A 16,589-nucleotide genomic window follows, 5' to 3' on the forward strand; every position below is an offset into this window, starting at 1 on the left:
CACAATGAAACACTTATATTAACGTATGCTTATCCCTAACAGTTAACATATGCTGATAAAAACGTATTTTAAAATAATCTACTTCTTCAAGAATTCCGTAGGTTGTTATATGCATTTGTATATCATACTTCTTCTCCAGAAAAAAAATGGTTATGTTAGTGTTTCTTCATTGGCACTAAGGAAAGATTGATAAAAAGGCTTACAGAAATTGTGTGTGCATGTTTATTCTGTTTAGGATGGTTAACTTCTATCATATGAACACAATTAATGAGTAACCTGAAATCTGATTTGTGTTCATCAATGGAGAAAAAGAAGGGAAGCCTAGAACATTTCTATTATTGTGAAAATATGTTATTTCTTGGCATAGGATGAGGTAATAAGTGTATTCCTCTTCTCGTGATTTATCTGTACATTCATATTTTATTTTCCTTTTGTGTGAAAAAATTAGTATCAAAATTTCATGTTAAAGGTGAATAAGGAAAAATAAGAAATTTTAAAACTAAAGTTATTACTTCAGTTCTAAACATTTTGGATTTGAAATTCTAATTGCTGATATACAGAGTAATCAATTATGTATATATTACTGAGTCTCAGGGGAATATGTTGTGTCAGATTCAAAGTTGTTAGTCATCATGACCTACATCCATTAAAATGGACAAAAGAGTTGAAATTTTATGATTAGAAAGCATGCTTAAAACATAGCTTTAGAATGCAGCCAGGTCTGCAATTAGTAAGAAGCACTTTTATTGTCTATCATTTTTCTCCATATACTTCAGGAAAGGTTAGAACCCAAGCAGAAATTCAATCAGTTCAGAAGAATGGTCCCAACATCAGGTTTCAATGTTTAAAGATTGTTGTTGTATCTTCTACATTTACTTGTAGAAAAGGTAAAATGTCATAAAAATAAGATTGGTAAATTAAGCTGTGGTGGATACAGTGTTACTCCCTAGAATCTTGTTGAAAATGAAGAATTCATTTCTGTAGCCAGTGGGATTGTTTCAGTAAGGCAAATTCAGCTTTTCAACATCTGCAGGGACTTCTCTGGTTGAACAAAATACTTACTGAAGCATTCCCTTTCTAAGATCTATAGGCAATTTCATGCCTATATGGTGAAGAGATGTAGACTGCTTTCATGAACTCAAGATAATTGAGAACTGTCAAGTTCAGTCTTTCCCACAGGGCTGGCTGAGGAATCCTGTGAGCTTCCATCAGAAACAGATTCTCAATATTCATATTTTAAGTTTGGTAGTATCAGCCAATCAGCTACATATCTGTCATTTATCTATTATAGGACTATGAACTCAGGGTCTCATAGTTGTTTGGAATGTTATCATTTGAGCTTTGTCCATTTTTTTTTCCTTTTAGCTATTTTTTCAAATAGGGCCTCACATTATTGGTACTTAATTCAATTTTAATTACATTTCTTGCATAGGTGGAATGACAGGTGCACACTACTACACTGATCTTCTATTGAAGGAAAATCTTACCAACATTTTGCCTAAAGAGTTCTATATTTTTCCTCCTAAGTAGCTAGAATTATAGATGTGATCCACCATTCCTAAATAGGTAACTCTTAAAAGAATATTTCTAATTCCCTTAAATATAAGTAAGATTAATATTTTCAGTTGAGCATAATATGACCACAGTTATTTTATTATGAATAAATGAGAAAATCTAGCTTAAAATATTAAATATCAGAATATGCCCAAAGATAGTAGAACTAACGCAATGTCATGGACTCCAGAGAGTTATACAATGGAATTAATTAATATAGAATTATGGAAGCAGTATACTAGAGAAAAAAGAAAATTTAGACATGCAGTAGAGATAAAATAATTTAGAAATTTTCATCTAATATTTTCTCTGTCCAGAAATGAGACAAAAGTTCAATAGAACGCTCAGGGGACAAGGAAAAGCCACAGCTGAGGATTGTTTTAGCTACCTAGTAAAGGACAGAATAAAACAAATATTTATATTTGACCAAATATGTGTTTTAGTTCATGAGAGCAATGGGACTGCAGTGAACTGTGGGAATAAGCTTGCCTCAAATCTACTTGTACATTTAAGATGGTAACCTAAGGGAGGTCCTCTGAAATGAAAACAAAGGAAGAGAAAGATACTGGTGCTCCAGGCAAGGGAATAAGTGCGGTAGGATGAGGAAGTAAGAGAACTTGAATATCTGAGGGCCAGGCAGAGTATGTGATTTCTAATCAAGACATGGCTTAAGCACAGTGAATTCAGGAGAGAACAACATCCAAGGTATTTATATTTGTAGATCTAAATTCCCAGAAATGAGTATGGTCCAGCACTGAAGGCTACAGTCTTAGACATGTCAGCTATCCTGAAATAATCCCTGGATCAGGATGAGAGCAGACATTAAAAAAATGGAGTTTGTTTTCAGAGATTTAAAATTATTTATTTATTCCCCTTCACTCATTTTGTTATTTAATAATTGTACAAAGAAGTTAGCATTCATCAAATCTGTTTATAAGTACAATGTGTCTTGATCAATGTCACCCCTTTCATATTTTTCCCCATCCCTCCCAACCTTACCTCCCCTCAATATTCTTAATTTTGTAATATATGCAGATTTTATAGTATTTTATAATAATAATATAGGATATTATAATATAATATTCTCCTCACCTCCTACTTTTCTTTATTCATCTATCTCCCTACTCTGTACCCATTTCCTGGTAATCATTTTGTTTGACTGTGAGTTAACCTTTCTAAGTAATTTATGCCAACTGAATTCCTGCCTAAAAATACCACATTTCTGTTAATATGTTTGTAGAAACTTGCATACAGCCCCTAAGTGTTTACTCTACATTGATAAACTAGTTCTAGCTTCCACATGTGTTACCTTATGAGTCCTTTTCCACCAGTATTTGTTATTTTGCTGTGCTACCCTTTCTAATTTGAGTGTAGTGTTATCTCATTGTAGTTTTTACATTTTATGATCACTAAAGATACTGAACATATTTTCTTATAGTGTTGATCATTTCAATTGCTTATTTTGAGATGTCTGCACCATTAATTTGCCTGTTTTATAGTTAAATTATTTGCTTTTAGGTTGTTAAGAGTTTTGAGTTCCTTATACTTTCTGGGCATGTCTTTTCATTTCACTCATTTTTTCTTTTGTCATGCAGAAGCTTTACATATTAATAGAATCATATGATTTTTTTGTTGCTTCCTGAATTTTGGGGGGTCATATTTTTTAAGTCCCTTTACTTATAAATTATTCCACTAATGATTTCTTCTGGTATTTTCACAGTTCAGATTGTAAATTTAGGCAATTTATACATTTTGAGTTAGTTTCTTGGTAGATTAGGTCAACTTTCATTCCTCTGCTTGTGGAAATGTAGTTTTCTCACATTATCTGTTGAAGAATTTTGCTTTTTGTCAGTGTTTATTTTGATGGTCCTTTGAAATACAGTTGAATATGGATGGAAGAATTAATTTCTCGGAGTCGTGGTATACACTTACGGTCATAGTTATGATAATATACAATGGTCCTGGTACAAAGTTGGTCTCAGGAAAAATAAACATAAAACGTAAGCAAACAACCAAAAAGCTATTACAGCAGAATAACTAAAGCAAAAATCGTTGGAAGTATGTCTTAAGTGGTATAGTACTTGCTTAGCAAGTTCAGGCTCTGAGCAAAAACCCAGTTAAAGTCAATAAACAAACAGAAAATGCATTAAGACTTCCCAGAAGATGGTAGTATTGCCACAGATAAATTTGATGGGTCCTTATCTGGTTTTGGGATGAGGGCTATGTTGGTTTCATAGAAAGAGTTTGGTAGTGATGTTTCCCTTTCCCTTTAGTCATAGGTTTAGGAGTATGAAATTAGTTCTCCTTTTAAGAACTTATAGAAATTGCCCATTAATCAGTTTAGTTCTTGGTTTTCCTTGGATGAGAGGTCATTAAGTCTTGTATAGGAGGTCAGTGGGTCATTCAGGAAATTACAGGGGAAATTCAAACATTTATGGAATTGAATAAAAAGGAATATACAAAATAACAGCTCCTCTGGGACACAGGAAAGGCAGTACTCAGGGGAAATTTTATAGTTTTGAGTGCTTACATCAAGAAATTGGAGAAAACAAATGAACACTTTAATGAGGCACCTTAAGCTCCTTGAAAGCCAGAAAATAAAAAGAAACCACAAACCAATAGATGGAAATAAATAAGAAAAATTAAACTTGAAATAAGCCAATTAGAGAATAAAAAAATAGAAAGAATGGACAAAACAAAGAGATGGCTCTTTGAAAAAATTAAGTAAATTGGCAGACCCTTAGCAAATTTGACTAAAAAAAGAAAAAAACACACACATTAATAAAATTAGAGAAGGAAATGGGAACATCGTAGCAGAAATATGCCAGATTCATGATGTTATTTGGGAATGTTTTGCAAAACTTTATGCCAGTAAATTTGAGAATCTGGGAGAAATGGAAGCATTCCTAGAGAACATTGATATATCCAACCTGAACTGAGAAGATTTAACGCAACTAGATAGACACATAATAAGTAATGAAACAGAAATGGCAGTAAAAGACCTCCCATCCAAAAAAAGCCCAGAACCAATTTCTATAAGGCTTTCAAAGGAGAACTCATTTGCATACTCCTCAAACCCTTTGATCAAAAAGAAAGGGAACAATCACTACCAAACTCATTCAATGATGCCAGCATAGAACTTATCCCAAAACCAGATAGGGCCCCTCAAAGAAAGAGATTTATTTACCCATCTCTTTGAAGAAAATCAGTGCAAACGTTCTCAATAAAATTCTGGCTACCTGAATTCAACAACAAATTCCCCCACCAAAAAAAAAAAAAAATCACACACTTCTACGGTCAAATGTGATTCATTCCAGGGATGCAAAGCTGATTCAATATATCAAAGTCAATTAATGTAATTCAACACATCAACAGAAACAAGGACAACAACCATATGATCATCTAAATAGATGCAGAAAAAGCAAGTAACAAGATATCATACCTCTTTATGATAAAAACTCTGGTGAAGCTAGGAATCCATGGAACACCCCTTAATGTAATAATGACTGTATATGACTACACTACAACCAGAATTATACTTAGTGGTGAAAAGCTAAAATCATTCCTTCTAAAATCAGGTACTAGAAAAAGATGCCCACTTTTTCCATTCCTTTTCAATAACTACTGGAATTCCTAGCAAGATCAATAAGGCAAGAGACAAACACAAAGAGGATCCAAATAAGAAAAGAACTAAAATTATCCTTCACAGATAACATATCCAGTATCTCAAGAACCCCGTAGATTCTTCTCCCAAGTTACTTGAAGTAACTCAAAACTTCGGCAAAGTAACAGGGTATAAAATTAACCCACAAAAATCAGTTACTTTTCTGTATGACAACAATGAGAAGAGCAAGGCTGAAATCAGGAAAGCAAATAAATTTGTAGTAGCCTCAAAAAACAAAACAAAACCATTTTAGATATGAGGCTCTTGTCCATTGTGTGGCTACTGAAGATCTTCTCCCTATCTGTGGCCTTTCTATTGATCTTGCTAGCTATGTCCTTTACCATGCAGAAGCTCTGCAGTTAAGTGCAATCCCATTTGTCCAACCTTTCTATGATTTGTTGTGTTTCTGTGTCTCTAAAAAGAAAGTTTCAGCCCTAGAGTTTTTCCTATTGCTTCATGTAATGTTTACAGGATGTCTGCTTTGACTTTGATGTCTTTGATCCATTTGGAGTTGATTCTGGTACAGGGTGATATATAAGGATGTAGTTTTCTACAGGTGTTTAACCAAGTTTTCCAGCACCATTTACTGAAGAGGCTATCTTTCTTCCATTCTATATCTTTAGATCCCTTATCAGATTAGGTGGCTATAGGTGTGTAGTTTATGTCTGGGTCTTCAGTTTTATTCCATTGGTCCTCAGGTCTGTTCTTGTGCCAGTACCAAGCTAATTTGAATACTATGGCTTTGTAGTAGAGTTTGAAATTTGGTATTGACATTACCCCAGCGCTATTCTTTCTGCTAAGTATTGTTTTTGCTATTCGGGGTCTTTGATTGTTTCATATGATTTTTTGGATTGCTTCTTCTATTTCATTGAAGAATGATGTTGGGATATTGATAGGTATCACATTGAATTTGAAGATAGCCTTTGGCAGTATTGACATTTTCACAATGTTAATTCTCCCAGTCCAGTTTTTCCACTTCCTTAGCTCTGTTTTAATTTCCTTTTTAGATTTTAAAGTTTTCATCATAGAGGACCTTTTGCACTTCTTTAGTTAACTCCTGGGTATTTTATTTTTTGTGGGGCTATCACAAAAGAAATTGCTGTCCTGATTTCAGCTGCAGTCTTCTCATTATACAGGAAAGCCACTGATTTTTGAGAGTTAATTTTATAAGCCGCTACTTTGCCAAAGTTTGAAATCAGCTCAGGTAATTTGGGAGTGGAGTCCATGAGGTGCTTTAAATACAAGATTATGTCATCTGCAAAGAGGGAGAGTTTTACTTCAGCTTTCCCTATTTGGATCCCCTTTATGTTTGTATCTTGTCTTATTGCTCTTGCTAGACATTCTAATACTAAATTGAAGAGAAGTGGAGACAGTGGACAACCTTGTCTCATTCCTGAATTTAGAGGAAATGGATTTAGCTTTTTGCCATTAAGTATAATGCTGGCTGTAGGTTTGTCATACACAACCTTTATTATATTGAGGAATGGTCCATGGATTCCTAGTTTTTAGAGCTTTCCTCATAAAGAGGTGTTGGATCTGTCAAATGTTTTTTTTTTTTTCTGCATCTATTGAGGTAATCATGTGGTTCTTATCCTTGTTCTTGTTGATGTGATGAACATATTAGTTGATTTGCATGTATTGAACAAACTTTACATCCCTGAGATGAATCCTGTTTGATCATGGTGTATGATTTTTTTTTTTATAAGTTGTTGAAGTTGATTGGCCAGGAGTTTATTGAGAAGTTTTGCACTGGTGATCATCAAAAAAATGGATCTTATAGTTCTCTTTCTTTGATAAGTGCCTGCCTAGTTTTGGGATGAAGGTTATGATGGCTTCATAGAAAGAGGTTGGTAGTGAACTTTCACTTTTAATTTCATTGAAGATTTGGAGGAGTATTGGTGTGAGTTCTGCTTTGAAGTCCTTGTAGAATTCAACTGTAAATCCATCTGGTCTTGGGCTTTTCTTGGGTGGGAGATCTCTTATTGCTGCTTCTATTTCAATACTTGATATGGGTCTGTTAAGATGAATTAAATCATCTTGGTTTAGTTGGGAAATGTCAATATTTGCTAAAAGTTCATCCATTTCTTCAAGATTCGCTAACTTATTAGCATAAATGTTTGACTAGTATCCACTTACTATGTTCTGAATCTTGGTTGTTTCTGTGATGATGTTTCCATTCTCATCTATGAATTTGTTTATTTAGGTGTTTTAGTCTACTTACTCTAGAGTTACTCCAGAAAGACCATAAATTAGGTGTGCTGCAGGATCCAGAGTGTAACTTTCTTGCATAATTTTATACTATGGGTACCCAGGATCATCATTGATTACAAAAATGATCAGTTTGAGAGAAAGAGAAGGTGCTCATTTCAAAACTCTCTTTGTATCCCTGTGCATATCAAAATTACAACTAAATTCTCTATACCTTAATGCCCTGTATTTGATTTTGGTACTCTGTGTATTGTATACACATTTATCTGAATTAGGGAAAGGAAGGGGAACAACAAATGGTGAGACAAAGGACAAAGCATGAACCAATACAACAGCAATAATCACAAAACATGTCGGAAATAAACTTTACAACTTTGGGGGCCATTGGAGGGAGGGAAAGTAGGAGGAAAATGAGTGAAAGGGTAATAATGTTTGACATGAAATGTGGTCACTACCTTTTGTATGTAACTGTAACTCTTCTGTACATCACCTTGACAATAAAATTATTTTTTTAAAAAGAGTAAAACAAACAAACAAATAAAAACTCTAGGAATGAACAAAATATGTGGAGGACCTCTATGATGAAAACTTAAAACTGAAAAGGGAAATTAAAGCCGATTTAAAGAAATAGAAAAATCTTCCATGATCCTGGATTGGAAGGATTGACTTTGTAAAAATGGAAATACTAGCTCAAAGCTATTTAGAAATTCAATGTAATATCCATCAAAACCCCTAGAACATCCTTCAATGAAATAGAAAAACAATCCAAAAATTCATAAGTAATATAGAACTAAAACAGCAAAATAATCCTTACCAGCAAGAACAGTGCTGGAGAAATATCAATACCAAAGGTCAGACTCTAGTACAAAGCCACAGTAACAAAACAGCTTGGGATTGGCACACATTAGAATAGAAGACCAGACTTATAGCCACCTAATATTTGATAAGGGAGACAAAAAATGGAAGAAAGATAGTGTCTTTGACAGTTGGTGCTTACAGAATTGGCTGTACTCATAAAGAAAACTGAAGTTAGATCTTTATATATCACCCTGCACCATAATCAATTGGGAATGGCTGGATGACATCAGTGTAAGACCAGATACCCTGAAAATATTATAGGAAGGGATACAGGAAACAGTAGGACTCCTTGGCACAGGTCGAAACTCCCTAAATACAGACTGAGAATAGCAACAAATCAAAGAAAGACTGGATAAATTAGGTGGATCAAACTGAAGAGCTTCTGCATGGCAAAGGCCATAGCTAACAAGCTATATAGAAAGTTCATAGAATGGAAGATTTTTACCAGCTATGCAACAGAAAAAAGCTTGATATCTAAAAAAATACTTAGAGCTCAAAAAATTAATCCTCCACAAAAATAAACCATCAAAAACTGAACAACCCAATCAATAAATGGGTTAAAGACTTGAAGAGAGACTACTTGGAGCAAGAATTAAGAATGGCCAAGAGACACATGAAGAAATGTTCATCATCTCTCGTCATGAAAGAAACACAAATCAAAACAACATTGAGACTCCACCTCACCCCAGTTAGAATGTCCATTATCAAGAAAACTAATAATAATAAATGCTAGCAGGGATGCAGCCAAAAGGAAAATCTTTTTCACAGTTGGTGAGAATGCACCTTCTTCAACCACTCTGGAAAGCAGTATTAAGATTACTTAAAAGACTAAACAGAAGTATAATCCTGCACCCACTTCTGGGCATTTATTTAATAAAAGACAGACAACACCACCCTAAAGCTATCAGCACAACCATGAACATTGCAGCTTTGCTTACCATAGCTAAGATATGGAATCAAACCCAATGCCCCTCAGTAAACAAATGTATCAAGAAAATGTGATATATATATATATATATATATATATATATATATATATACATATATATTCAGAAAGAATGATATTGTACCATTTGTAAGGAAATGGAAATACTTGGAAAAATTATATTAAGCAAAACAAGCTAGAGCCAAGGAAACATAGGTTGCATGGTCTTCCTTATTTATGGTAGCTAGAATGTGCCTTTAAATCTACAAATAAACACACTGAATGATTAATATATGTATATATATATATTCAAACATATTTGTATATACACACACACACACTCAATGCAACATGATAAATTATAGGACTCTAGAAATTCACACACTGAGTCAAATAGAGTATACTCATAGGAATGGTTGACAAATGGTCAATAATTGTGTGCAAATGATCATATAAAATATTATTTTAATTATTTATTTATTTTTGGGTTTGATTGTAGGGTCTGAACTCTGGGCCTGGGTGCTGTCCTTCAGCTCTTCAGCTCAAGGCTAGCACGCTATCACTTGAGCCATAGCACCACTTCTGGCTTTTTTATTTTTCTGCTTATGTGGTACTGAGGAATCGAATGCAGAGCCTCATGCATGCAAGGCAAGCGCTCTACCACTGAGCCACCTTCTCATCCCCATACAATTCCAAGAAATGAAAACAAGAGGTTTTTTTTTTTAATTTCTGTTGTTGTTATTTTTGTTGTTTTTTTCCTTTTGCCTTGTTTGTTAGCTTGTATTTAGCAGGGTAAGTGGAGGGGCTCAGAAAGGATGTAACAAAAGGTTCAATAAATTCAATTGTGGTACACACTAGGTACTATGTGTAAAGTGAACTTTGTATGTTGTGCGTGGAGATGGGAGGGAAAAACTGGGAGACAGTGAGGAAAGGGGAGATAGGGTTCAAAAAAAATTGTACTAATTATACCTGATTCATGTAACTGTAACCCCTCTATATATCACCTCTACAATAAAATAAAATTAAATTAAAATTTAAAAATATTTACAATAATTAGTGAATATCTAGGATAATCTTATTAGATGAGCAGAGTACCTCAATAGCTATGCAAATATGACCATATAAGATGATGCTAAGTGAAATGAACTCCAAGACATGGAAACAAGAGATTTTCTTTGTTGTTGTTTTTAGTGTACTAGGTGATTTTTTTTGTTTCTTTTGTATATTCTTCCCCCTATGGTATATTTCATGTTATCACTATTTTATTTTTGTACCCTAGTATTGTATGTATATATTTATCTGAATTAGGGAAGAGAAGAGGAATAACAGAATGGTGAGACAAAGGACAAGGGGGATCCAATGCAACAGCGACATACCCAAGACAATATGATGGAAATGATCTATACAACTTGGGTGGGTTGGGGGAAGGGAAAATAGAAAAAAAAATGTAGAAAGGAGTAACAAGTGTGACAAGAAATGTACTTATTACCTTACTTATGTAACTGTAACCCCTTTATACTTTGACAATAAAAAATATATTAAGTATCTCAAAAGTAAAAAACAAATGCTCCATGTTGATTTTTATTTCATAGGATGAATGTTTAGTTTCAATCTTCTACATGTGTAGCTAAGTTTTCCCAACACTGTTTAATAGCATATCTTTATTCTAACATTTTTTCTTAGCACCTTTGTCATAAATCAAATGCTGTAGCTGCATGGATTTATTTCTTGGTCCTCTGTTCCTTTCCATTAAGTCATGATGTTTAAGTGCCTTACATCCAGATTATATTAATATAGTTCCGTAGCACCTATTATATAGCTCTACCACTGTTGGTTTTTGCTCAGGATTGTTTTGGCTATTTAGGGTCTTGTGCTTTCATTCAAATTTTGGAATTACTTTTCTTTCTAATATTATAAAAATGCGATAGGTATTTTGGTAGATAATGCATGGAATACACAGGTGACTTTTGACTATACGACAGTATTAACTTGTATAATTTTGTGTTGTACTTCTTAATTCTATGTTATGGACTTACATATTACTTCGACCTAGAAAAAAAGTATTTTAATTCTTTTTTTTTTTTTTTTTTTTTGGGTCCGGTCATGGGGCCTGAACTCTGGGCCTGGGAGCTGTCCCTCAGCTCTTCAGCTCAAGGCTAGCGCTCTACCACTTGAGCCACAGCACCACTTCCAGCTTTTTTTTTCTTTTTGCTTATATGGTGCTGAGGAATCGAACCCAGGGCCTCAGGCATGCAAGGCAAGTGCTCTACCACTGAGCTACCTTCCCAGCCCAGTATTCTAATTCTTTAATTCTCATTGTACTTGTATCACATTCTTGTTTTGTTTTCTGGGGTTTATAATATATGCATGTTATACCTTTTACATTTGCCTTATATTTTTATATGATTTCTGTAGTTTAAATTAGCTTTATATAGTGACCTTCTCAGCATATTTTCTTCTATGTCATCAAATTCACTTTATTTATTTACTTATTTATTTAACTATTTATCTATTTATTTATTTATTTATTTATTGCTAATCCCGAGGCTTGAACTCTGAGCCTGGACACTGTCCCTGAGCTTCTTTTGCTCAAGGTGAGCACTCTACCACTTAAGCCATGGTGCCACTTCTGCCTTTTTTGAGTAGTTTATTGAAGATAAGAGTCTTGCTTTACAATTTTTGGGGGGTGGGTGGAGGAGGGAGGAGTTGGGGAGGTTTGGAGGGAAGGGATGGTAGGGGAAAAACAAAGAAGGAGGTAACAATGCTTGATAGGAAATCTACTCATTACCTTACTCATGTAACTGTAACCCCTCTGAACAATAAAATTTTTACAATAATATATATATATATATATATAAAAGAAGGGGGAAAAAAAAGTGTCTCACTGAGTTTCCTACCTGGGCTGGTTTTGAACTGCAATCCTCAGATCTCAGCCACCTGAGTAGCTAGTTTTATAGGTGTGAGCCCCTGGTGCCCAGCAGCAAATTTTTTAACTGCTATAATCATCTATTGAGTGATGTTTTATCATTTATTTTTACTACTAGAATTAATTCCTTTCTCTTGCTTGAATTCATTAGGGTCTTCCTCCCTGGAAGTTGCTGAACTCCCTTTTCTTTGTTATCCAAATTACATAAGACTATTGAGAGATTGAGTACATTTCTGTAATTACTGGCTCTAAATGTTTTTCTTTGTCAGCTTCTTTGTATATCACCATTGCTCTTTATGAGTCAAGGGAAAAATCACTCTCAGCAATTAACCTTACTTTTCTGAATCTTTTTTCTTTTCAGGTGTTAACACTGCAAGTCTTAGCTTCTTTGGTGACTCTTCGATGCTTTCAAAATTTTTGATTTCTCAGCAAAAGGAATGGTTCAAATCTAGCTAGTTTCCCTTGGAAGAGGTAATTTCCTTCTTGTAGGTCAGTTTACTTAGTGAGCACCTTCACATAGAAACTTTTCCTCCATCTATTAAAACTAGAAATAAATGAATATATGTGCTTACCTTCTGATTATTTCTTTAACAAATCATCAAATTCTACCATGTTATTCTTATTTTCTTATGGTCTTCAGTTCTACAACTGACCCTACCATGCTTACAGTCACTGGCTAACAGTTTCAATTTCTTAAGAACTTGTTTCTAAATGAGAGTCTCTCATTGACATTTTTTTCCATTTCAGAGTTATCTTCACATTGTAAATGTTTTAAATTCATTTGTTAATGTGTCAATTCTCTGCTTAACATTTTTTTTCAAAATACCCTAAATTTAAGACAAACTATGCATTCTTTTTAAAAATTTTTTTTATTGTGAAAATACCAAACAGAGGGGTTACAATTACATGGGCAAGGTAATGAGTACATTTTTTATCAAGCATTGTTGACTCCTCCTTTGTTTCCCCTTCCCATCTCTTCTTACCTCCCCCTATCCCCCCCCCCCCGCAAAGTTGAAAAGTTCGTTTTTCGACATAACAACTTGTACATCTTATTGTTGCAATGGGTCCATCTGTATCTCTATTTAAACAGTTTGCTTTTGCCCTTCCCCTCCACAAATTATACCAACATCAAATACATTGAAAGCAGGGGTTATACCATGGGGGAGGGACATACAAAGCAACAAAGCAATCATCTTATAAATGTGTTAGAAACAATTGCAAGAAAGAAAAAAAAACATTTGAATACTTATCTTGGGGTTCAAGATTACATACACCATTTTTTTTCTTGTTGTTGTTGTTGCTTTTTGTTTTAGTTTTGTTTGTTTTGTGACAGTCCTCGGGCTTGAACTCAGATTCTGGGCACTGTCTCTAAGCTTACTTTTACTGAAGGGTAGCACTTTACCAATTAAGTCACTGCTTCACTTTTGGCTTTGTTTATAGTTAAGTGGGGATCAGGGTCTCATGGACTTTCCTGCCCTTACTGTCTTTGAAACATGATCCTCAGATCTCAGTCTATTGAATAGCTAGTATTATTGGTGTGAGCCACCAGTGCCCAGCTGGACACTGTTTTTAATTAACTGTTTTGTGTTTCCGTCAGCCATGTTATTCTTGTATTTCCACAATACCCTGGTGTTTAATGTGAAAATGGTTATTCCATAAATTTATCACATGAACCAATCTAAATTCTTGAAAATGCTATTCACTTGATGTTAGGTATCTTTTTAACTGTTAGGATAGTTCAAATTTTGCTACTTGCTACATAATAATGGATATTGTGTTTCTTTTCTATTTTTATTTTACTTCCAGTTTATTTGTATGTTCTATCTGGGTCCTCTACAGACTATTAAAACTTGAGATGGGTAAGATGTTCAGGAATTTAAAATACCAAATATAGCTGTGTGTATGTGTGTGTGTGTGCATGTGTACAAATATGAAGAAATACAAATAAATGCATTTAAGTCATGTGAAGCACATTAAAACCATCAAAAAGAATACTTACTTGGAGCTGGGAAGTTGGCTCAGTGGGAGAGTGCTTGCCTTCTATGCAAGAGGCCCTGGGTTTGATTCTTCAGCACCACATATGCAGAAAAAAAGCAGGAAGTGGCGCTGTGGCTTAAGTGGTAGATTGCTAGCCTTGAGATGAATTGCTGAGGGACAGAACCCAGGCCCAGAGTTCAGACCCTATGACTGACAAAAATCAATCAAACAAACAAACAAAAAACTTATTTAATGTAATTAATCTAATTCCCCAAAACTATTTAGTATGTAATATATATCAATAGATTTATATTAACTGACTAGTTTATTACTGAACTGAGTACATATACAAATACTCTATTCAATAGTGTATGACACAATAGAGAATAAAAAATGTGACATTTCCTGAAAGTTCTCAATCTACTACTGAGCAAATAACATAAGCACAAATATTTTTACAAGTTAAAATCTGAAATAAAAGAAATTCACAAATGTTATTGTTCTTAAGCAGAGGAAATATTCACATTCCAATTGGATGCATTTAAAAGAAACAGGTATTTCTTAAGGCATTTTCTTCAAAAAATTTTATTGTTACAAATTATTTTTAAACAAGTATAATAATCTAAATTGTCATTTTTTGTTTGTTTTTTGTTTTGTGGTCAGTTGTGGGGCTTGAACTCCTGAGCTCTTTTGCTCAAGGATAGAACTCTATCACTTTGCCAAATACCTCTCAGTCCTATCTCTTAACGTTAACGGACTGAACTCTCCAATTAAGCGACATAGACTTTCTAGTTGGATTAAAAAACAAGACCCTTCTACCTGCTGCCTGCAGGAGTCACATCTTGCCCGTAAAAACAAACACATTTTCAATGTTAAAGGCTGGAACAAAATCTACCAAGCAAACGGCCCCCATAAACAGGCGGGAGTTGCAATCCTAATATCAGATAAAATAGACTTCAAATTAAAATTCGTGAGAAGAGATAAAGAAGGTCGCTACATACTACTTAAAGGATCTCTCCTTCAGGAGGATATTACAATTCTAAATATCTATTCTCCAAACAATGGAGCACCCAAATTTCTCAAAGAAACACTACTTTCCCTCAAATCCCATATAGATCCAAAGACATTAATTGTTGGGGATTTTAACACACCACTCTCCCCACTAGATAGATCAACTCGGCAAAAACTCAACAGAGAAACCACAGATCTAAACAGCTGCATAGATCAACTAGACTTAACAGACATCTACCGAACATTTCACCCAGCAGCATCAGAATACACGTTTTTCTCAGCAGCACATGGAACGTTTTCTAAAATAGACCACATTTTAGGCCACAAAGCAAACTTCTCAAACTTCAGAAACATTGAAGTTATACCTTGCATTCTCTCTGACCACAAGGGAATAAAATTAGAACTCAACACCAAAAGCCACCAAAGAAAGTCCGGTATCACATGGAGGCTGAACAACACACTGCTGAATCAAGAGTGGGTCATGGAAGAGATTAGAAAGGAAATTCAAATGTTCATGCTATTCAACAAAAATGAACACACAAATTACCAGCTCCTCTGGGACACAGCAAAGTAGCAGGTTATAAAATTAACCCCCCAAAATCAATGGCTTTTCTGTATGCCAACAATGAGAAAAGTGTGCCTGAAATTAGGAAAGCAACTCCATTTGTAATAGCCCCACAAAAAATAAAATACCTAGGAATTAACTTAACTAAAGAAGTGAAGGACGTCTATGATGAAAACTTTAAAATCTTAAAAAAGGAAATCAACACAGAACTTAAAAAATGGCAAAACCTCCCATGCTCCTGGATTGGAAAGATTAACATTGTGAAAATAGCAACTCTTCCCAAGGCTATCTACAAATTCAATGCAATACCTATCAAAATTCCAACCTCATTCTTCAAGGAAATAGAAGAGGCAATCCAAAAATTCACATGGAACAATAAAAGACCCCGAATATCAAACACGCTCCTCAATGGAAAGAACACTGCTGGAGGAATATCAATACCAAACTTCAAACTCTACTATAAAGCCATAGTAATCAAAACAGCTTGTTATTTGCAAAAGAACAGACCTCAGGACCAATGGAATAGAATTGAAAACCCAGAAATGAACCTACAGACCTATAGCCATCTAATCTTTGATAAGGGAGCTAAAACAATAGAATGGAAGAAAGACAACCTCTTCAGTAAATGGTGCTGGCAAAATTGGTTAACTACATGTAGAAAACTTAAGCTAGACCCTTATATATCACCCTGCACCAGGATCAACTCCAAATGGATCAAAGACCTTGAACTCAAAGCAGACACTCTGAAAACATTACAGGATGGAATAGGAGAAACCCTAGGTCTCTTTGGCTCAGGCTGAAATTTTCTGAATAGAGACCCGGAAACACAACAAATCAAAGAAAGGTTGGACAAATGGGATTGCATAAAGTTGCAGAGCTTCTGCAGGGCAAATGACATAGC

The sequence above is a fragment of the Dipodomys merriami genome, unplaced genomic scaffold (genome assembly GCF_024711535.1).
Source record: "Dipodomys merriami isolate MVZ:Mamm:240054 unplaced genomic scaffold, mDipMer1.0.p SCAF_37, whole genome shotgun sequence".
NCBI lineage: Eukaryota > Metazoa > Chordata > Mammalia > Rodentia > Heteromyidae > Dipodomys > Dipodomys merriami.